This window comes from Schistocerca americana, chromosome 7, assembly GCF_021461395.2.
Source record: "Schistocerca americana isolate TAMUIC-IGC-003095 chromosome 7, iqSchAmer2.1, whole genome shotgun sequence".
NCBI classification, from domain to species: domain Eukaryota; kingdom Metazoa; phylum Arthropoda; class Insecta; order Orthoptera; family Acrididae; genus Schistocerca; species Schistocerca americana.
In genome coordinates, this window is record NC_060125.1 from 349,366,655 (window position 1) to 349,391,118 (window position 24,464).

Below are 24,464 nucleotides of genomic sequence, written 5' to 3' on the forward strand. Positions count from 1 at the left end.
ATAATTTCATCATAGCTAACACTTGCTTTAAGAATCGTAAAAGATAGTTGTATACGTGGAAGAGACCTGGAGACACCGGAAGGTTTCAGACTGACTATATAATAATTAGACAGAGATTTACGAACCAAATTTTTAATTGTAAGACATTTCCAGGTGCAGATGTGCACTCTGATCACAATTTATTGGTTATGAAGCGTAGATTCAAACTGAAGAAATTGACAAAAGATAGGAAATTTAGGAGATGGGACCTGGATAGCCTGAAAGATGCAGAGGTTGCTGAGAGTTTCAGGGGGGAGGGGCATCATGCAACGGTTGATTAGAACAGGGGAAATGAATACAGTAGAACACAAATGGCTAGCTTCAACAGATGAAATAGTGAAGGCAGCAGAAGCTCCAGTAAGTAAAAAGACAAGGCCTAGTAGGAATCCTTGGATACACAAGAGATATTAAATTTAATAGATGAAAGGATAAAATTTAAAAATGCAGCAAATGAAGCAGGTGAAGGGGAACAGAGATGCCTAAAAAATAAGACTAACAGGAAGCGCAAAACTGCTAATCAGGAACGGCCAGAGAGCAAGTATAAGAATTTATAAGCCTATCTCACTAGTGGCAAGATAGAAACTGACTACAGGAAAATTAAAGAAGCCTTTGGGAGAAATAGAAGCGGCTGTATGTACATCAGGAGCTCAGATGGAAACCAGTCCTAAGCAAAGAAGGGAAAGCTGAAGAGTGGAAAGAGTGTATAGAGGGTCTATACAAGGGAGATGAAATTGAAAGTAATATTACAGAAAGGGAAATGGAAGTAGATGAAGATGAGATGGGAGATAAGATACTGCTAGAAGAATTTGACAAAACTCTGGAAGATCAAAGTCGAAAAAAGGTCCCGAGGGTAGATGATATTCCGTCAGAACTACTGATAGCCTTGGGAGAGTCAGCCATGACTAAACTCTTACATTTTGTGTGCAAGATGTCTGAGACAGGCGAAATACCGTCAGACTTCAAGAAGAATGTGTAATTAAAGTTCCAAAGAAAGCAGTTGCTGGCAGATGTGAAAATTACCGAATTATCGGTTTAATAATTCATGGGTGCAAGATACTAACACGAATTCTTTACGAACCTGGTAGAAGGAGACCTCGAGGCAGATCAGTTTGGATTCTGGAGAAATTTAGGAGCACGTGAAGCAGTTCTGACCCTCGACTTATCTTAGAAGATAGGTTAAGGAAAGCCAAACCTACATTTACAACATTTATAGATAATGTTGACTGGAATACTCTATTCGAAATTCTGAAGATAGCAGAAGGTAGCAAGGCTAAAATACAGGGAGCGAAAGGCTATTTACGACTTGTACAGAAACCAGACGGCAGTAATAAGAGTCGAAGGACATGAAACGAAAGCAGTGGTTGAGAAGAGAGTGACCTATGGTTGAAGCCTATCCCATATCTTATTCAGTCTGTACATTGAACAAGTACACTATGTGATCAAAAGTATCCGGGCACCTGGCTGAAAATGACTTAAAAGTTCGTGGCGTCCTCCATTGGTACTGCCGGAATTCAGTATGATGTTGGCCCACCCTTAGCCTTGATGACAGCTTCCACTCTCGTAGGCATACGTTCAATCACGTGCTGGAAGGTTTCTTAGGGAATAGCAGCCCATTCTCGCAGTGCTGCACTGAGGAGAGGTATCGATGTCGGTCGGTGGGGCCTGGCACGAAGTCGGCATCCCAGAGGTGTTCTGTAATATTCAGGTCAGGACTCTGTGCAGGCCAGTCCATTACAGGGATGTTATTGTCGTGTAACCACTCCGCCACAGGCCATGCATTATGAATAGGCGCTCGATCGTGTTGAAAGATAAAGTCGCCATCCCCGAATTACTCTTCAACAGTAAGAAGGAAGAAGGTAGTTAAAACATCAATCTGGGCCTATGATGTGATAGTGCCACGCAAAACAACAAGCCCCCTCCATGAAAAGCACGACCACACCATAACCCCACGGCGCCGAATTTTACTGTTCGCACTACAGACGCTCGCAGATGACGTTCACCGGGCATTCGCCATATCCACACCCTGCCAACGGATTGCCACATTGTGTGCCTGATTCGTCACTCCACACAACGTTTTTCCACTGTTCAATCGTTCAATGTTTACACGTCTTACACCAAGCGAGGCATCGTTTGGCATTTACGGGCGTGATGTGTGGCTTATGAGCAGCCGTTCGACCATGAAATCCAAATTTTCGCTCCTCCCACCTAACTGTCATAGTACTTGCAGTGGATGCTGAAGCAGTTTGGAGTTCCTGTGTGATGGTCTGGATAGATGTTTGCCTGTTACACATTACGACCCTCTTCAACTGTCGGCGGTCTCTGTCAGTCAACAGACTAGGTCAGCCTGTACGCTTCTGTGCTATACGTGTTTACGTTTCTACTTCACTATCACATCGGAAACAGTGAACCTAGGGATGTTTAGGTGTGTGGAAATCTCGTGTATAGACGTATGACACAAGTGACACCCAGTCACCTGACGAAGTCCGTGAGTTCCGCGGAGCGCCCCATTCTGCAATCTCATGATGTCTAATGCCTACTGAGGTCGCTAATATGGAGTTCCTGGCAGTAGGCGGCAGCACAATGCGCCTAATATGAAACACGTATGTTTTGGGGGGGTGTTCGGATACTTTTGATCACATGGTGTAGTAAACAAAACAAAGAAAAATTTGTAGTAGAAATTAAAGTTCAGGGAGACGAAATAATAACTTTGAGACTTCCCGATGACATAGTAATTCTGTAAGAGACAGCAAAGGTCTTGGAAGAGCAGTTGAACGGAATGGACATTGTATTGAAATGAGGATATAAGACGAACATCAGCAATAGCAGAGGAGGGATAATGTAAAGTAGTCGGATTAAATCAGGTGATGCGAAGGGAATAAGATTGGAGTTACTTAAAGTAGCAGATGTGTTTTACTATTTGAGCAGCAAAATAATTGACGATGACCGAAGTAGAGAAGACCTAAAATATAGACTGACAATGGCAAGAAAAGAATTTCTGAAGAAGAGGAATCTGTTGACATCGAATATACTCGTAGATTTAAGTGTTAGGAAGTCTTTTCTGATGGTATTTGCCTGAGTGTAGCCATGTTTGGAAGTGAAATATGGACGATAAACAGTTTAGATACAAGGAGAATGGATGCTTCCGAAATGTGGTGCTACAGAACAATGTTGAAGATTAGATGGGTCGATCACGTAGCTAATGAGGAAGTACCGAATAGAACTTGGGAGACAAGAAATTTGTGACACAACTTGACCAAAAGAAGGGATCGGTTGATAGGACACATTCTGAGACATCAAGGGAGCACCATTTTGGTATTAGAGGGAAGTGTGAGTGGTAAAATTTGTAGAGCGATACCAAGAGATGAATATGGTAAGCAGATCCTGAAAGTTGTAGGTTGCAGCAGTTGTTCGGAGATAAAAAAGCTCGCACAGAATAGAATAGCATGGAGAGCTGCGTCAAATCAGCCCTCGGACTGAAGACCACGACACCACATATTAGGACTTATGATGAGACATGCATAATCATCATATCAATATCAGTCATCGTTCTCTCCGTTTAAATCCCTGACTGCGTTGGTTGGTTCAAATGGCTCTGAGCACTATGGGACTTAACAGCTGTGGTCATCAGTCCCCTAGAACTTAGAACCACTTAAACCTAACTAACCTAAGGACATCACACACACCCATTCCCGAGGCAGGATTCGAACCTGCGACCGTAGCAGCCGCGCGGTTCCGGACTGCGCTCCTAGAACCGCGAGACCACCGCGGCCGGCCTGACTGCGTTGTATTTACGGTATGCGGAAACCTCCAACCACATCAGTCAGAATCTGATTGCGAAACATTTTCTCCTCGGTCTATCACTGCCCATTCTGAGAAGTGCAATTAATTTTTCCACGCAGTCTTCTACAGAACCTTCGTTCTTACTGCCTTTTAATGATACATGCAGTACTGTTCGCTGTATTTTCCAGGCGTCACTAGTCCCTTTTGTACAACCTTCACAAGGAATTTTCCAGCTTGAGAGATCATGGGCCTTTTGACCTTTACGGCAAGATGATGGCTTATTTATGCCCATACACTTTCAACAAGACTGAAATGACAGTGATACTGAGGTAGTCGGACTATTTAATGCTCGATTCTCTTAGAAATTCCATCTATGATGTACTTTGGAAATTGTGGTTTCTTCTATGGCACAGTTTCGGTTAATTCAGCATTCTTCAAATCTTGACGTCCAATTCCGTCTCTTCAGCCACTGAATAATTTCCTGTATCCGTATTCCCATATCTGATGTCTTATCGTGAACAAAACGATATAGGGTGTTATACTTTACAAATACTGAAAAAATAGTGCTTCTTATGCGACACGAGCAGTTTAGAAAGTCAGATGTTCATTTGTCATACAATAGATAAAATGTGACGAAGAATGACGTCTTTCTGGAAATCATTCTCGGACACTCCTGCCCTCGTGTTGTGCCAATCTCATTGCAATCCACACAGTGCTTTTCTTTCCCTACCATTATGTTTTTGGTTATTTCCAAGGAGGTTACTCAATCCGAACGAAAGGAAAGGAGAATTCATCATCTCTTTTTCTTCTTCAAACTACTCGCCCACCGAGTAAACGAATTCGTGTGCCTGGCTGTCTGGCTTTATTTTATTTTATTTTGTTTTCCACATCAGTCGTGCTTGCGCCGTACGTCGCGCTTAACATAGTTTGAGATAAAATAGAGTGTGTCAGAAATACCTGACGATTTTGAAAATAAAACAATTTACTTTTTAATAAAGATACAGTCTGTTTCTTACGGAGAATTAGTGTATGTCGCTATTTCTTGAAAATAGCATTTGGGAAGTGTTCAAATGGCTCTGAGCACTATGGGACTCAACTGCTGAGGTCATTAGTCCCCTAGAACTTAGAACTAGTTAAACCTAACTAACCTAAGGACATCACAAACATCCATGCCAGAGGCAGGATTCGAACCTGCGACCGTAGCGGTCTTGCGGTTCCAGACTGCAGCGCCTTTAACCGCACGGCTTGGGAAGTGTCCACCATGCTGAATAACACATGCATCTGGTATGTCAGGAAGAGATAACATAACTCGCCGCGACTTATCGCTCATGCCCTCACGAATATGAAGTTTTAGATCGTCGATAATGGTTGGGAGTACCTCATAAATTTTATATGTAAGATAGCCTCGCAAAAAATTGTCAGGTACCATCAGGTCGGGCGAACTAACAGGCCAGTTGATGTCCTGAAATCGAGAAACGACTCTGCTTGGAAATACTTCATTGAGGACTCCCGTAGAAAGACGTGCAATATGGGCTGTCTCTCCATCTTGCTGGAACCACAGGCGACGATTGGGACTGACCTTATGACGCAGAAGTGTTTGCAACATGCGTGCCTAGCGCTCAGAATCTGCAGCTAAAGTTGAAATGTCCCCTTAGAAAAATTATACAAGACTGTGCTTAAACTGACACACAATATTTTTTTTTAGCGCAACGCAATCTGACTTTCAAAAATCTCTACAAAAGCATGGCCCTGACTAACATTAACCTATACCTTTCACAAATCACTTACCTCACCAAAAATCTTCGTTACTCGAACTACTGCAATACAGCGAGCGCCACTATTGCCAGCTAAATAAAAGATTGAAACTACTGAAGGCACTAACTACTGATAGGCATAGTTAGCAAATGAAAGATTTTGATAGAGAACAAACAATGTATTTACCTTACTAGTGTTCAAAAGTCATAATATATATAGCAGTTCACGACATCCAGTCTTACAAATTTCAAAACTCCGCCATCTCTCTCCCCACATCCACCAGTGCTGGCGGCTCACCTCCAACTGCGCAACGCTACACGCTGTTCACATACAGCTGCCCAACACTACAACGGCAGACAACAATGCAAACTAGCCAGACTGCACCCAGCACAGCCTGTCTCTGTGTACTGTTTCATAGAATTTTTTTCTCTTCTAATACTAAGCTACATTCACTATGATGAGGAATACTGTTATCCTCAAATATAACTGGCATTAATAATATGTTATTTACTTCTATGTAAGTAGGCTGTTTATGTTTTCTTATTGGCAACGTTACGTAGCGCTCTGTATGAAAATCACTGGCTGTGCTGTGTGCAGTCTGTGGTTAGTTTGCATTGTTGTCTGCCATTGTAGTGTTGGGCAGCTGGATGTGAACAGCGCGTAGTGTTGCGCAGTTGGAGGTGAGCCGCCAGCAGTGGTGGATGTGGGGAGAGAGATGGCGGAGTTTTGAAATTTGTAAGACTGGATGTCGTGAACTGCTATATACATTATGACTTTTGAACACTATTGAGGTAAATACATAGTTTGTTCTCTATCAAAATCTTTCATTTGCTAACTATGCCTATTAGTAGTTAGTGCCTTCAGCAGTTTGAATCTTTTATTTAGCTGGCAGTAGTGGCGCTCGCTGTATTGCAGTATTTCGAGTAATGAAGATTTTTGGTGAGGTAAGTGATTTGTGAAAGGTATAGGTTAATGTTAGTCAGGGCCATTCTTTTGTAGAGATTTTTAAAAGTCAGATTGCGTTGCGCTAAAAAAAAAAATATTGTGTGTCAGTTTAAGCAGTCTTGTATAATTTTTCTAAGGGGACGTTTCAAAGTGTATTACTTTTTAAGAAAAGTACGGGCCGAACTCTATGTTTATTAACTGGTCTGCCGCCTCTGTGCTGTGTTACAAAGACCAGCGCTCCACCTCAAGTATACTCCAGAGAACAGTGTCCAGCATGGCACATAGTATTTTACGGCGTCGCGTGGTGGACGTTCTGCTAATGAAAGTTTAAAAAGCGTCGGGTGTTCTTAAGCACCCCGCAGATGCAAATAAATACAATTATGGATAAAATTACGTTAAGTAATTTATTACATACTGATGAAGTATGATTATGCGCTAGTTTCAACAAATGTACTAAAGATCACAAAGTTAATGACAATGAAAAAACTGATGACAAAGGCGAAGCTTAAAAGACGTTACATGATAAAAAAACTACAAACAATCGTTTTCGGTGAAGGTGCCATTTCGGTACAGACGTCTAATGACGGCAGGGCCTGTGATTTCCCGAGGAAAAATAAAAATGTGGCGGCTAAGACAGACCACACGAAATATTTCCTGGAAAAAGAACATATCGAGAAGAGGTTTTCACTACGTTGTAGTGGACGGTGTGGCGAATTTTCTGACATATTCAAGTAATTTTTAACGTTCATAACTGTCATATTATGACTCCTACTTTTTTTAGTGTAACTACACTCCTGGAAATGGAAAAAAGAACACATTGACACCGGTGTGTCAGACCTACCATACTTGCTCCGGACACTGCGAGAGGGCTGTACAAGCAATGATCACACGCACGGCACAGCGGACACACCAGGAACCGCGGTGTTGGCCGTCGAATGGCGCTAGTTGCGCAGCTTTTGTGCACCGCCGCCGTCAGTGTCAGCCAGTTTGCCGTGGCATACGGAGCTCCATCGCAGTCTTTAACACTGGTAGCATGCCGCGACAGCGTGGACGTGAACCGTATGTGCAGTTGACGGACTTTGAGCGAGGGCGTATAGTGGGCATGCGGGAGGCCGGGTGGACGTACCGCCGAATTGCTCAACACGTGGGGCGTGAGGTCTCCACAGTACATCGATGTTGTCGCCAGTGGTCGGCGGAAGGTGCACGTGCCCGTCGACCTGGGACCGGACGGCAGCGACGCACGGATGCACGCCAAGACCGTAGGATCTTACGCAGTGCCGTAGGGGACCGCACCGCCACTTCCCAGCAAATTAGGGACACTGTTGCTCCTGGGGTATCGGCGAGGACCATTCGCAACCGTCTCCATGAAGCTGGGCTACGGTCCCGCACACCGTTAGGCCGTCTTCCGCTCACACCCCAACATCGTGCAGCCCGCCTCCAGTGGTGTCGCGACCGGCGTGAATGGAGGGACGAATGGAGACGTGTCGTCTTCAGCGATGAGAGTCGCTTCTGCCTTGGTGCCAATGATGGTCGTATGCGTGTTTGGCGCCGTGCAGGTGAGCGCCACAATCAGGACTGCATACGACCGAGGCATACAGGGCCAACACCCGGCATCATGGTGTGGGGAGCGATCTCCTACACTGGCCGTACACCACTGGTGATCGTCGAGGGGACACTGAATAGTGCACGGTACATCCAAACCGTCATCGAACCCATCGTTCTACCATTCCTAGACCGGCAAGGGAACTTGCTGTTCCAACAGGACAATGCACGTCCGCATGTATCCCGTGCCACCCAACGTGCTCTAGAAGGTGTAAGTCAACTACCCTGGCCAGCAAGATCTCCGGATCTGTCCCCCATCGAGCATGTTCGGGACTGGATGAAGCGTCGTCTCACGCGGTCTGCACGTCCAGCACGAACGCTGGTCCAACTGAGGCGCCAGGTGGAAATGGCATGGCAAGCCGTCCCACAGGACTACATCCAGCATCTCTACGATCGTCTCCATGGGAGAATAGCAGCCTGCATTGCTGCGAAAGGTGGATATACACTGTACTAGTGTCGACATTGTGCATGCTCTGTTGCCTGTGTCTATGTGCCTGTGGTTCTGTCAGTGTGATCATGTGATGTATCTGACCCCAGGAATGTGTCAATAAAGTTTCCCCTTCCTGGGACAATGAATTCACGGTGTTCTTATTTCAATTTCCAGGAGTGTATATACACTGTTTTGTTAAAGTACTGCCAAGTAACATACTGCGATGAAACTTGGACCATACATAGACAGAACTGCTAAAGTACGGTACAGAAAGTAACTGAAAGGAATACGCAATGAGATGGGGAGAAAAGAAACTTTTATTCAAAGACAATAATTGAACTGAGGTCACGTCTGAACGTTGAAGCAGAAGGGACATGGTTCTTGATAGGCTGTGTGAGCATTACAGACGGCAACACATGCGCTGCAACGTGCTCCCATGCTCTTTCTTAAGTATCGCAGGTAAGCATATTACATTATTCTATGGCACATGTATGTCAAAGCATGTTGCAGCGGCAACGAGACTCAGAGATGCCCAGACGTGCCTCACACAGAGAGCATCTCAAGACGCCCCTGTCAGCTACAACACCAAAAAGAATCGCTTCTTGACTTTTGGCAAGATCAATGTGTAGACTACCTAAAAACAAATATCTCACAGGTGATAAGGAATGGATAGCTAGTTTATTTCAGTTTCTGTAATAATGTGTCACATCACCCATAACTTTAATCTTGGTACAATTAAGAGGTACTTTTAGCCATGCGGACACAGACCAGACGCAGACTCATTTATATTACGATGATTCCTCGTTCTGAGAACCAACGGCGTTGTAGACGTGTAGTATGATGTACCAATGTCTCTGTTGTAAACCTCACAAATCTGAAATGTCCGATACGCAATAGTCTCTTGACTGTTAAAAGTCGCAAGACCAGCTCCAGTGTCTACTTTACTACCACTACAGCAGCTGTAACACAACCATTACCATGTCGATTAGCGTCTGCCGCAATACGCATCTGCAAAATGAAGGGCCATGCAAAATCACTTGGGCACCTACTCTATTCTTCGTACTAATAGCAATATTATCAATAGCTTTATACAGGGTGTTACAAAAAGGTACGGCCAAACTTTCAGGAAACATTCCTCACACGCAAAGAAAGAAAATATGTTATGTGGACATGTGTCCGGAAACGCTTACTTTCCATGTTAGAGCTCATTTTATTACTTCTCTTCAAATCACATTAATCATGGAATGGAATTACACAGCAACAGAACGTACCAGCGTGACTAGAAACACTTTGTTACAGGAAATGTTCAAAACGTCCTCCGTTTGCGAGGATACATGCATCCACCCTCCGTCGCATGGAATCCCTGATGCAGACTTGGAGAATGGCGTATTGTATCACAGCCGTCCACAATACGAGCACCGGGGTTGCGTAGACAAGAGCTTTCAAATGCCCCCATAAATGAAAGTCAAGAGGGTTGAGGTCAGGAGAGCGTGGAGGCCATGGAATTGGTCCGCCTCTACCAATCCATCGGTCACCGAATCTGTTGTTGAGAAGCGTACGAACACTTCGACTGAAATGTGCAGGAGCTCCATCGTGCATGAACCACATGTTGTGTCGTACTTGTAAAGGCACATGTTCTACAGCACAGGTAGAGTATCCCGTATGAAATCATGATAACGTGCTCCATTGAGCGTAGGTGGAAGAACATGGGGCCTAATCAAGACATCACCAACAATGCCTGCCCAACGTTCACAGAATGTCTGTGTTGATGACGTGATTGCACAATTGCGTGCGGATACTCGTCAGCCCACACATGTTGATTGTGAAAATTTACAATTTGATCACGTTGGAATGAAGCCTCATCCATAAAGAGAACATTTGCACTGAAATGAGGATTGACACATTGTTGGATGAACCATTAGCAGAAGTGTACCCGTGGAGGCCAATCAGCTGCTGATAGTGCCCGCACACGCTGTACATGGTACGGGAACAACTGGTTCTCCCGTAGCACTCTCCATACAGTGACGCGGTCAACGTTACCTTGTACAGCAGCAACTTCTCTGACGCTGACGTTAGTGTTATCGTCAGCTGTACGAAGAATTGCCTCGTCCATTGCAGGTGTCCTCGTCGTTCTATGTCTTCCCCAGTCGCGAGTCATAGGCTGGAATGTTCCGTGCTCCCTAAGACGCCGATCAATTGCTACGAACGTCTTCCTGTCGGGACACCTTCGTTCTGGAAATCTGTCTCGATACAAACGTACCGCGCCACAGCTATTGCCCCGTGCTAATCCATACATCAAATGGGCATCTGCCAACTCCGCATTTGTAAACATTGTACTGACTGCAAAACCACGTTCGTGATGAACACTAATATGTTGATGCTACGTACTGATGTGCTTGATGCTAGTACTGTAGAGCAATGAGTCGCATGTCAACACAACCATCGAAGTCAACAATACCTTCCTTCAATTGGGCCAACTGGCGGTGAATCGAGGAAGTACAGTACATACTAACGAAACTAAAATGAGCTCTAACATGGAAATTAAGCGTTTCCGGACACATGTCCACATAACATCTTTTCTTTATTTGTGTGTGAGGAATGTTTCCTGAAAGTTTGGCGGTACCTTTTTGTTCAAATGGTTCAAATGGCTCTGAGCACTATGGGACTTAACTTCTAAGGTCATCAGTCCCCTAGAACTTAGCACTACTTAAACCTAACTAACCTAGGGACATCACACACATCCATGCCCGAGGCAGGATTCGAACCTGCGACCGCAGCAGTCGCGCGGTTCCGGACTGAGCACCTCAACCGCGAGACCACCGCGGCCGGCTACCTTTTTGTAACACCCTGTATACTGTAAGGTGCGATAGCCTTCACCTCCTATAATATCTTCGCACGATAATCAATAATTTCTCGACTGTTAAAAGTCCCCAGGCCTGCTTCAGTGTCTACTTTAGGACCACGTGTAACTGCCACAGTAAAAAAACCATTACCATGTCCATTAGCGTCTCCGTTCGTAAGCATCAAATTCAAACGCATGTTATATACACTACTAGCCCTTAAAATTGCTACACCAAGAAGAAATGCAGATGATAAACGGGTATTCATTGGACAAATATATATTATACTAGAACTAACATGTGATTACATTTTCACGCAATTTGGGTGCATACGTTCTGAGAAATCAGTACCCAGAACAACCATGTCTGGCCGTAATAACGGCCTTGATACGCCTGGGCATTGAGTCAAACACAGCTTGGATGGCGTGTACAGGTACAGCTGCCCATGCAGCTTCAACACGATACCACAGTTCATCAAGAGTAGTGACTGGCGTATTGTGAGGAGCCAGTTGCTGGGCCACCATTGACAAGACGTTTTCAGTTGGTGAGAGATCTAGAGAATGTGCTGGCCAGGGCAGCAGTCGAACATTTTCTATATCCAGAAAGGCCCGTACAGGGCCTGCAACATGTGGTCGTGCATTATCCTGCTGAAATGTAGGGTTTCGCAGGGATCGAATGAAGGGTAGAGCCACGGGTCGTAACACATCAGAAATGTAACGCCCACTGTTCAAAGTGCCGTCAGTACGAACAAGAGGTGACCGAAACGTGTAACCAAAGGCACCCCATACCATCACGCCGGGTGATACGCCAGTATGGCGATGACGAATACGTGCTTCCAATGTGCGTTCACCGCGATGTCACCAAACAAGGGTGCGACCATCATAATGCTGTAAACAGAACCGGGATTCATCCGACAAAATGACGTTTTGCCATAAGTGCATCCAGGTTCGTCGTTGAGTACACCATCGCAGGCGCTCCTGTCTGTGACGCAGCATCAAGGGTAACTGCAGCCAAGGTCTCCGAGGTGATAGTCCATGCTGCTGCAAGCGTCGTCAACTATTCGTGCAGATGGTTGTTGTCTTGCAAACGTCCCCATCTGTTGACTCAGGGATCGAGACGTGGCTGCACGATCCGTTACAGCCATGCGGATAAGATGCCTGTCATCTCGACTGTTAGTAATACGAGGCCATTGGGATCCAGCACGGTGTTCCGTATTACCCTCCTGAACCCACCGATTCCATATTCTGCTGACAGTCATTGGATCTCGACCAACGCGAGCAGCAATGTCGCCATACGGTAAACCGCAATCGCGATATGCTACAATTCGACCTTTATCAAAGTCGGAAACGTGATGGTACGCATTTCTACTCTTTACACGAGGCATCACACCAACATTTCACTACGCAGCGCCGGTCAACTGATGTTTGTGTATGAGAAATCGGTTGGAAACTTTGCTCATGTCAGCACGTTGTAGGTGTCGCCACCGGCGCCAACCTTGTGTGAATGCTCTGAAAAGCTAATCATTTGCATATCACAGCATTTTCTTCCTGTCGATTAAATTTCGCGTCTGTAGCACGTCATCTTCGTGGTGTAGCAATTTTTGTGGCCAGTAGTGTATATACACTGTAATATACAGGGTGGTCGGAAATTCCCGTTACAGAATTCTAGCATTTGTAGAGGGGAGTGAGTACATCGTATTTTGAATAGGAACCGATGTCCGGAAACGTCATCCAACGAGACTACAGAGCGTCAAAGTTATAGGCGCGGTCGTCTGTAAATGTACGTGTATACGTAGTGATTCCGTGATGATGTTACAAACTTTCTAGGATGATGGAGAAGGATAAATGTATTAACTTGAAGTAAAGATCCCTGTACCGGAATCGAACGAGTCGAAAGTTATAAACGAAAATCGTTATGATATCTCTGACAGTTGAATACATGTACCGGTTCTTGTGTTGCGAAGAGTGTAGGGTAGGTAACTTTCATAGGTGGTAGTATGGACAAAAATAAGAAGAAATGTCCAATAAACGTGGGCTCTAAAGTGCGTACTTGAGGAGCTATGACCATTCGTTCATCTTGACTAGTGTGAAACGCATCTCCTCTATCGAGAAAGTGTTCATAGCTGTTAAGGTACGCACTGTAGAGCCCACGTTTATTGGACATTTTTTCTTGTTTTTGTCTATACTACCACCTCTGAAAGTTACCTACCCTACACTCTTCGCAACACAAGAACCGGTACATGTATTCAACTGTCAGAGGTGTCATAATGGTTTTCGTTTATAACTTTCGATTCGTTCGTTTCCGGTACTTCAAATTAATACATTTATCCTTCTCCATCATCCTAGAAAGCCTGTAACATCATCACGGAATCACATTTACAGACGACCGCGCCTATAACTTTGACACTCTGTAGTCTCGTTGGATGACGTTTCCGGACATGGGTTCCTATCCAAAATACGATGTACTCACTCCCCTCTACAAGTGCTAGATTTCTGTAACGGGAATTTCCGACCACCCCGTGTATGTGCCATAGAATAGTGTAATATGCTTATCTGCGGTACTTCAGACAGCGCGTTACAGGAGCGCGGCAGGCAGATCTCCTAGTTGTTACTTGAGCTCTGCCGGCCTAAAATTCACTTCCGGTATATTGCGTTAGCCGCGCTGCGGTTAGATAAGGAAGTGCTATATAAGTGACGTTTCTCTTAAGACGGCGTCAGTCGTCGAGCAGCCGCACTTGCAGCAGCTTTGAGACAACTTCTGATGCCGCGTTATTACAGGAGGAGAAGGCGTTCGCGTCCTACAGTGTATAAAACTGTTGATAATATTGCTTTTAGTACGAAGAATGGAGTAGGTTCCCAAGTGATTTTGCATGGGAGTTCTTGTATTGGGCGCGGTTGACAACTATTGCATTTGAAGGTGCTGCAAAACGGCTCCCCCAAGCATCCAACAAGTGCTCGATGGCATTTAAATCGGAGAAACGGGCAGGCAAGTCCGTTCGCCGAATATCTCGTACACGCACGTGCAACATTATGCCTCCCACCAACATAACACCTAGACCACCATAACGATCACGTTCTATAATGTTCATGAGTGCATAATGTGTTCCCACCTCTCGCCATGTGACGATGCATCCAGAATCACTACTCAGACTGAATCTACTCTCATCCGGGAAGAACATGCGACCCCACGCCTCGTTTGTCCGGTATGTATCGTTTGGTACCATTTTAAACGGTGACGCCGATGTGTGGGTGTCAACGGAACACAGCGGTACAGGCCCGTCGGGCAAGGGAACCACTGCTATGCAGTCGCCGTGCTGCTGTGGAGCCTTGCAGTCCTCTTAAACGTGGTTGCAATTGCACCAGCTGTTTGACATCGGACCATTCTTGCGTGTTGCACAATGCAGTGGTCGCCTGCTGCTGTACTTGACCGTGGTCGACCACGTCTTCTCCTTCGCGCAAGCAGTGCCTGGGGTTCGGAACGCTTTCCACCCAAGAGAAACTGTGCTGCGACCAATACCAAACTCCATCACAATTCGCCCCTATTGCACTTTGCCGATGATCCTTCCCCCCCCCCCCCCCCTCCCGTTGAAGTCATCCAAATGGTGTCTTCGGGCCTCGTTGCAATGAAGAACATCATCACAGCGCACCGTAAATGCTCGTTGATTGACACACAGTGTCTTTTCCTGTTCAGCCAACTGCTTCGTGCTGCGGTGCCAGCCCATCTGGCGCTGCTGTCATGCATGTGATATACAGTTTTTTGTGCACGACTGGGAGACGTCCTGCAACATGTTCAGGTACTTTTATTCATTTCCACCGAGTTGTTATTGTGCTACATTATCTATCCCGTTCTGACGTTTGCAGAGCAGAACCTTCGAAGACGACTTCAACGATACTTCATGACAGCAGCGCTGCAAACCACTGCCCAACCATTGTGAGATGAGATCCTACAGTATTGTACTAACTTTAAGTACACATTTAAGTTAGCTCACTTTACATGAGCTTCTGCTCTTGTAGCCCATCGGTCTCTGTTTAGCTGTTGTAGCTACCTGTGCGAATGAAGAATCATTTACAAATCATGACCTATTAATTATTCACAATATTTTATTTTTTATTTATTTACACCGTCTAGTTCCGTAAGACCAAATTTAGAGGAAAACCCCAAGGTCATGGAACGTGTCAGTACATGAAATTAAAACATAAAAGTAGTAACAGATAAAATAAAATGTTTATGAACCCAAAAAGGTCAAGCAATAAGTTTAGGCAAACGCAATCAACTATATAATGTAGGAATCAGATTAATTTTTCAAGAAACTCCTCAACAGAATAGAAGGAGTGACCCACGAGGCAGCTCTTGGGTTTCGATTTGAAAGCGTGTGGATTACTTTAAAGATTTTTGAATTCTTGTGGTAGCTTACTGAAACTGGATGCAGCAGTATACTGCACACCTTTCTGCACAAAAGTTAAGGAAGTGCGATCCAAATGCAGACTGGATTTCTGCCTATTATTAACTGAGTGGAAGCTGCTAATTCTTGGGAATACGCTGATACTGTTAACAAGAAACGACAGTGAAGAATGTATATGTTGAGGGCCAATGTCAGAATACCAAGACTAGTGAACAGGGGCGACAAGAGGTTCGCGGGCTTACACCACTTATAGCCTGACTGACTGTTTCTGAGCCAAAAATATTCTTTCAGAATGGGAAGAGTTACCTTAAAATATAATACCATACGATATAGGTGAACGAAAATAAGCAAAGTATACTAATTTTCGTGTCGAACGATCACTTATTTCAGATACGGTTCGAATAGTAAAAATGGCAGCATTAAGTCTTTGGGCTTTCCACGACAGTCTATCTGAACACCTAAAAATTTGAAGTGTTCAGATTTACTAATCATATGCCTATACTGTGAAATTAAAACGTCGGGTTTTGGTGAATTGTGTGTTGAAAACTCTAAAAACTGAGTCTTACTGTGACTTACTGTTAGTTTATTTTCCACAATCCATGAACTTATGTCATGAACTGCACTATTTGAAACAGAGCCAATGCCGCACACAACATCCTTTACTACCAAGCTAGTGTCATCAAACCCCCCCCCCCCCCCCCCCCCCGCGTTTGGTCGTGACCCACTCAGACCCCACATCACAGCCATTCTCAACACTGAGAACAATGACCTTTTGCCGTCTGTTGTTAAAGTAAGAGTTAAACCAATTGTGAGCTATTCCCCATAGTCCATATGTACTACTGGTCAACTGAAAATCCACGCTGGCTGAGGTAAGTGGGTAAATAAGAGCCTCATCTGTCAGCCTGGGATGACGGTTAATCAAGAACTGCATAGCTGCCAGCTGTTTTATTTGATGGGTCTCTAAATAGCCACAAGCATCCACAGTAGCTAACAGCTGCCGCAATTACTGGAATATATTGTATAGGACATTAAAAGCAGTTCACACGGTACAAACATGACAGACGTACCGCCCATTCCTTGCGGATAATTACAAGCGTTCTTAGGAGAACGTCTGGAGATCGTTGGATAAGACGTTTGGGAAACACGAAAGGGCTTCACGCTAACAAGATTTAAAACCTGAAGTCTACAAGGAAACACCAACGACTCCCAAAGACATGAAAACCATATAACACAGGCCATATGAGCCAGCCAAAGTATGTAGCAGCCAAGATAGCCTGCAGGCAACTCATTGTTACTTTCTGTACTGTTCCCCTGCAGACTGTTTGTTCGCTGTTAAGGGGGGACGTTGATGAAAAACACAGTATTTCAAAAATGCACCAAATCCATAGTTTCGGAGATACGGCAATGAAATCTGAAACGTCCCCTTTGAACAGTTATACAAGACTGTGCTTAAACTGCCACACAATATTTTTAGTGCAACGCAATCTGACTTTCAATAATCCCTACAAAAGAATGGCCCTGACTAACATTAACCTATACCTTTCACAAATCACTTACCTCACAAAAATCTTCGTTACTCGAACTACCGCAATACAGCGAGCGCCACTACTGCCAGCTAAATAAAAGATTCAAACTACGGAAGGCACTAACTATTGATAGGCATAGTTAGCAAATGAAAGATTTTAATAGAGAACAAACAATGTATTTACCTTAATAGTGTTGAAAACTCATAATATACATAGCAGTTTATGACATCCAGTCTTACAAATTTCAAAACTCCGCCATCTCTCTCCCCACATCCACCACTGCTGGCGGCTCACCTCCAACTGCGCAACACTACGCGCTGTTCACATCCAGCTGCCGCTGCCCAACACTACAATGGCAGACAACAACGCAAACTAGCCACAGACTGCACACAGCACAGCCAGTGATTTTCATACAGAGCGCTACGTAACGTTGCCAATAAGAAAACATAAACAGCCTACTTACATAGCCCCCATGCTCCTCACAAAAAATTTTACAAATTGTTTTGGGCAGTGGCCAATAATGATTTGATAAAATTTTTCATAATTACAATAACAAAGAAATCAAAGGCACACACTTATTGATACAATGTTGGTCAAAAGCTAAAATTTTCTCACAGTCCATAAAGACAGTCCTGATCATCCATCACAGTAAAATTGCAGTGTTTTTCTCAAAGTCTGAGCAGTAAAAGAAAATGCACATGGAAGTAGTGGATTTCCATGCAGTTTTGAAGAAGTAGTGTTGTCCTTCCAACGGAAAGACAGTGCTGACTCTTGACATGCTGACAGGTAATGGGCCACAACAGAGCAAACCCACAGCAGAGTCAGTCGAAGTTTTGAAGAATATTGGTAGGTTGGTCATCACAGAGCAGACCCACTGTAGTCCTGGTAGAAAGTATGGTATTGGTGGGCCACCAGAGGTGCAGACCCACTTCAGTCCTTGTAGAAATAATGGTATTGGTGGGTCAGCAAAGGTGCAGACCCACTGTAGTCCTTGTAGAGACGGCTAGCAGCCATCTGTTGCGACTGTGCAGGTGCACAATCACCATCGAAGAGTCTTGCAGAGAATATAGCAAGTCCATAACCACCACTTGTGCACTCACAAAGTTTTTGGAATTGTCCTTAGAACCAGCAATGCTGGTCCATATACTATGACCAACAGAAACGTGTGCAGTGAAATGGAACTTAAAAGTTACTTAATTTGATGAACTGGTGTCAATTACAATTTTATAACATAAGAATACAATTACAACGGTGCAAAATACATCATTAAAGAACATAACAATACAGATAACATTTGTAGTACAGGCTTTACAAAAGGATCGAAATAACATATACATCAGTGTTACAGGAATTATGACATAAGTTCACACATAAAAGATCAGAATAAGTTTTGAAACATCAACTTCACATATGAGCAACAAAACAGTACAGATAAATCATGTCTAAACATCTTTACAAAGTAAATAACATAGTATTCGAAAAATTCTACAACGTAATTCATATCAGCTAAACACATAGTGGGATAACACAAGGAAAGGACAGGGTTTGTTTTACTGCAGTATTTTGCAAACAAAACTTTCTTTACTTCTCGGAGATCTCCCTTCGTTCTTCATTATTTCCAAAAAGTCCTATCTATACCTGCTTTCTGTACTTTTCTCGTATAGCCTCTCAGTGCATTTCTTCAAATTCATCGCAACTCATTCTCTTATAGGCTACCCCCTCTTAAGCTAACTTAAATCTACTGAGCTCAGATGCTAAACTAAGGGACGAGGCAATGCAGCAGCACGAACCAATTAACACAAACAGCAGTGACAAAAAAAAATGGAAATTTGCAAAGCAAGCTACAGTAAATCTAAATTACCAAGCAATGCAAGATTACAACTAATATGAGCCAATGTGCAGCAACAAGAAAAATAAATCAGTAGTAAAACTAGCTTAACAGAGTAATACAAAGTGAAATTTAGTAGCACTATGCCTGGCAAACAGCAGCAGCAAATGCAATAACTTATATCTGAACATGACATAGCTCAAGTAGAAAAAATATTACACTAAAGACAACAATGCAGACAAGGGAAATGTATATTCACATCTTAATGTCTACGTAATTAAAGTGTTGCACCACAGGAAGTTATTCTTCCAAAAAAATTACCAAGTAGTTGAAAAGAAAATACCGTATGCAATTCCTGTCAAGGGAAATGTCTTTTTATGCTCCTTCGTTTTTTTGAATAGATCATAAAATTATTTACTGGATCTGCAGGCATAAAATATTTATATTAGTACATCTATTAAATTTTATTTTGACCAATGCTGCAGTGCAGCTAGAAACTAGATATTAAACAAAATGAGTAAATAAATACATAAAGCAAGCCATATGGCATTTCTCTCAACTAGCAAGACAATAGCCATGAAATGTTTCTCATCGTTTCATTAGGCATTTTATTAAATATCATAATTTAAGAGCTCCACAGTGTAATTATATGTTTTCAAGTCTGAGCGTGTCGTATTTGCGATGCTTTCGACAAATAAATGTCAATAGCGAGGATAATGGCCTCTTTTTTTTTTCTACCTGTGCCTCTGAAAGGCGCACACTAATGGCTTTTTCTCAGGCGACTGTCGCACAGCTGCCCATGACGCATTACATGCAGGTGGTCACTTAACTTTCTTACGGAAATATTTACAACAGCAGTTTCTGCTACAGTGACAGTCTCATATAAAAATATTTCACAGGTAAAGAATTTGCGTTGCAAATCTGTAGAAACAAAATCCTATTGATATAACAGAGTCCAAAAAATTTTCGGCGGCATTGTAATACATTCACGCATATACATACATTTCATAACTCTTAAAGTACGATTCTTGGTTTCCAACAACCTTTTTCACAAACCAGAGTCCCTAACCACTTCTCATTATTCCTTACCTTATTCGTCAACACTTCTTCAATATTTCATCATAACCGATACGTAGCATAATCAAATTCCTCATATAGCATCAGCTTATTGATCATAAACATACCTCAACAGCATAATACACATCGTCGTTGTAATAATGTCATAACACCCCAGTCAAATCTCAAAAACGTCGTAGCTTTCTGCAATAATGTCAAAACCTAAATAAAAAACCTCTGCTCATTTCAACAGTGTCATCTACCTCCAACGTACTTTAAAAATTATGATCCCATATCAAATACATTATTCAGAGCTCTCATAGTATCACAATGATTCCGAAGAAATACGAACAGTTCACAAAGTACAGACAAAATACAATTTCATAAGTATGAAATTATCCAACTGTGTAATTGCGTAAACATGTGTCACTGATGTAGTAAAAAAATTGTTTATCTCTCAGTTAAATGATCAAATAGCTGTGTAATTTGTGTGTTAGAGAAATATGGTACCGATGTGTAAAGTTGTATAAGCAAATACCATATTAGCTAGGGCTCCTTGTGCTTGCCAAACACATGGTACACAAACTAAGCGTGTACCCCCCTGAGGATTAATGTAATTATACCCTCAGGTGTTACAGATTACAGCAATGGAATGAAATGTATCATGGAAAACTTTCTTTGTAATTCAAAAATCTTGAAAAGTAAATGGCTTAAGTACAAAATTAATCTCTCAAATGCGTGTCCTGTAGCGCTAAATGTGCGTCTTGCTGTAAGGTAATTCTGTGGAAGTGTCGTAGTTATCGTCCTCTGTAAGCAAAGTTCTGCTGAAGTCAATATACTTACCTCATGATAAACGAAAGTGAAATGCTTTGCGTATGGATACCGTAGTTATTACGTACCTTACCGTGTTCAAGAAAGTACTATAATGTAACGTATTGTTGTGCTACGAAAAAGGCTGACTCATTGTAGCTATACCACAAAAGTTACTACTAAAACATGTTTTACTTTCCAGAATATTACAGAAAAACTGTGCAGAAATAAAACAGAAACACTGCAAAAGCAACATTGTATATTGTCACTCATTAGTAGCGTCGTGATAAAATCGTGTAGCTGTCACATAAACTAACCACTGTGTCATCTGGTATCTCACAGAAAGTACTTTAAATCCAGAATGTATTTTCAAGTAAACCAAAATGTTGCATTAAAATCTCATTAGCAGTACTGGTAAATGTTCTAAGTATGTAAGCCTTATAGTCGTTATGTAATCGTGCAACTAACAAGCAAGAATGTACACACACAATAACACTGTGACGTCTGCTCACTATAACAATGCATTCGTAATTTCTGTTTAGATAAGTTCTCTTGGTTCTTGATTGGATATTTAACTTCAAACATTGTTGCATGGTAACAGTTTCTAAGTCTGACAATGCATACTAGAAATGTGAAGTGAAGAGTTTTATGGCAAAGACAAAGTTAAAAAGCAGATTATCTTTCAATAAACGGTTTTACATGTGAAATGTGGTGTAAACCTTTACACTTCCTAGTACGCAGAGTTTCAACTTCAACGCAATTATCATGTGGTATACGTCGGATTCTGTAAGGTCCATTGTAAACTAGAAAGAATTTGTGACTCAAGTGTTTCTTCTTATGCGACAATGAATGAGCTTTAATGAGAACTTTTTGACTAATATATAATATCTTTGTATTTGCTTTACCGTGTAGTTTACTCCTTTTGTCTACTGCAGATTTTATATTTTTAAGAGCCAAGTCAATTATGTCTTTGTGTCGAAGTTTACGTGTATTCGGGAAAGGTACAAGCTCTCTGATTCTGTTCGGTGGTTCTTCATTCTTCAGTACAAGAGTAGGTGGTAAAGCAGTGGAGTCATGAGGCATTTCATTCAGCACGTTTTGAAATAAGTGTAAATATCTGTCCCAATGCTGATGCTTTCTGTGACAATAAAGTCTGCAAAGCTTATTGATTTCTTTCATAATCCGTTTGGAGGGGTTGCAATGTGGTGAGTACAATGAAATAAAAACAGGTTTGATTTTATGATTCCAAAGCATGCGTGACCAAACAGCAGATCTGAATTGCGGACCGTTATCTGAAATGACTTTAGCAACGTGGCCAACTTCACGTAAGAAATTTTTAACAAAGGCGTTAGATACATACCGTCCAGTGGCTTTACGTAACGGAGTGAAAGAAACAAATTTTGAAGTAAGTTCAACAGCGACTAGAACGTACGAAAATCCATTAGATGTTCTGACAAGCGGTGCCAAGAACTGTTGTCTAACAGAAGGTAAAGCCGATTAATTTCCTCGTCATGGTTTGAGAGCCAATCTTCAAATTTCAAAGCTATTGATCTACTTTCTTTCTCTAAACTTATTTCAGCATCGTGAAAGTTTAAGATTGCTTTGTATTCATTCAAAAAGTCTACTCCCAGTATAATTTCCGTCGGCAATAATGGAACAATGTAAGACAAGCCTGATCGATCCATTTTTTTTCTCAACAACATGTAATGGATTGTTGTATGAGCTTACTGCAGGCTCAATAATGCCCTCGTCAAGCATAGATTGTATTTCTGTTCTAACACGGTCCCTATTATGTGCTGGAATTACGTATGGTGTAACACAAAATTTAGTATGCTCACGAACACGAAATTGGTATTGAAATCCCTTGATTGTTCCTGTTTTATGAGTAAAAACTGTGGAATGTGCTTGTAAAATCTCAAAAAGGTCCTGCCTATCAGTGTCATTACAATTCTCAATTGTCTGAATTTTATTCTGAATTAACTCATTAGTATCAAATGTGTCGTCGATATCATCCCTGTCAGTACTTGCAAAGTGATTGTTAGTGTCTAGTTCCATAGAAAATTCCGAACTGTTGTCTAACAGAAGGTAAAGCCGATTAATTTCCTCGTCATGGTTTGAGAGCCAATCTTCAAATTTCAAAGCTATTGATCTACTTTCTTTCTCTAAACTTATTTCAGCATCGTGAAAGTTTAAGATTGCTTTGTATTCATTCAAAAAGTCTACTCCCAGTATAATTTCCGTCGGCAATAATGGAACAATAAGAAAGTTCATAGAGAAGCTGTGGCTTTGACAAAAGAATTCTAAGTTGGTTTGTTGGCGTACATCTACACTTTTTCCAACGATTGCACCTTGTAATTTAATCTTACGTAACGGAAGTGTGGGGCAATCGTTCGATTTGTTGCATTTGCTAAAGACTGTTTCACTAGTTACTGAAATGGGATTGCCAGAGTCAAGTACTGCAGTAAATTTTACATCATTTACTGTAATGTGAATCACAGGATATGCAATGTTGTTATGTTTTACGTCGTGTTCCTGGAGTAAGATGTCCCTAATGTCTTCCATTTTTACATAATTACTAGCTACGGCAGCTGCGTCGTCAGTTTCATACGTACGTTTTGTGGCTGCCAGCGGTATGAGTCATTGCCTATTGTCTCTTTGTTGGCGCGCGTCGTTATTGGGATTTGGAGACCTAACTTCTACAAATTCACCTTGTCGAGAGGGCCCTGCTCTGTTTGAATCCCGCCAGTTCTGATGCAATTCAGGCCTGTCGTTACGATCATATCGTCTGTCGTCATGTCGGTAGATTCCATAGTTTCTTGCTTGTCGGTCACGTGGTGGAGAATTTCTCCCTGAATCGTAACTGCGCGCTGGACCGTTGCGTCTAAAGTTATTCTGTCTCCCCTGATAATATTTATTTTGGATCCCATATTGTCTGTTTCTCTGATTGTCTCTGTGATAGTCATTACCGCGGAGAGGTGATCTTTCCCTGTAATTATTACTACTCTGCCAACAGTTGTCATACGGGTGGTGTCTGTTTTGGTCACGATTTGTGTTGTGAGAATAGCCTTGTCGCGTCCAGTTATTATTTCTTTCATCGCGGAATTGCGACGGATATGACCTGTAATTGTTGTGTTCCTGTTTTCGCGTTCCGCGATTGTCAGCGTCAATTTCTAATTCTTGTAAGAGTCCCTGAAAAGCTTCAATGTAGTCTTTGCAACGTCTTGCCAAAATAATATGTCGTAAATGCTCAGGCAATTTGATTGAGCAAATGCGGATGAGTTCTGAGGGGCTGTATGGGTTTTGTGGGGAGCATTGGGGCTGTATGGGTTTGACAGGTACTGATTCTTGGGCAACATGTCTTCAAAATATTTCACAAGACTGGAAAATTCAGATTGTTCGAAATGTTTCATCATTATGATGCTATGTTTTACTCGGTCTTATGTAGCTTGAG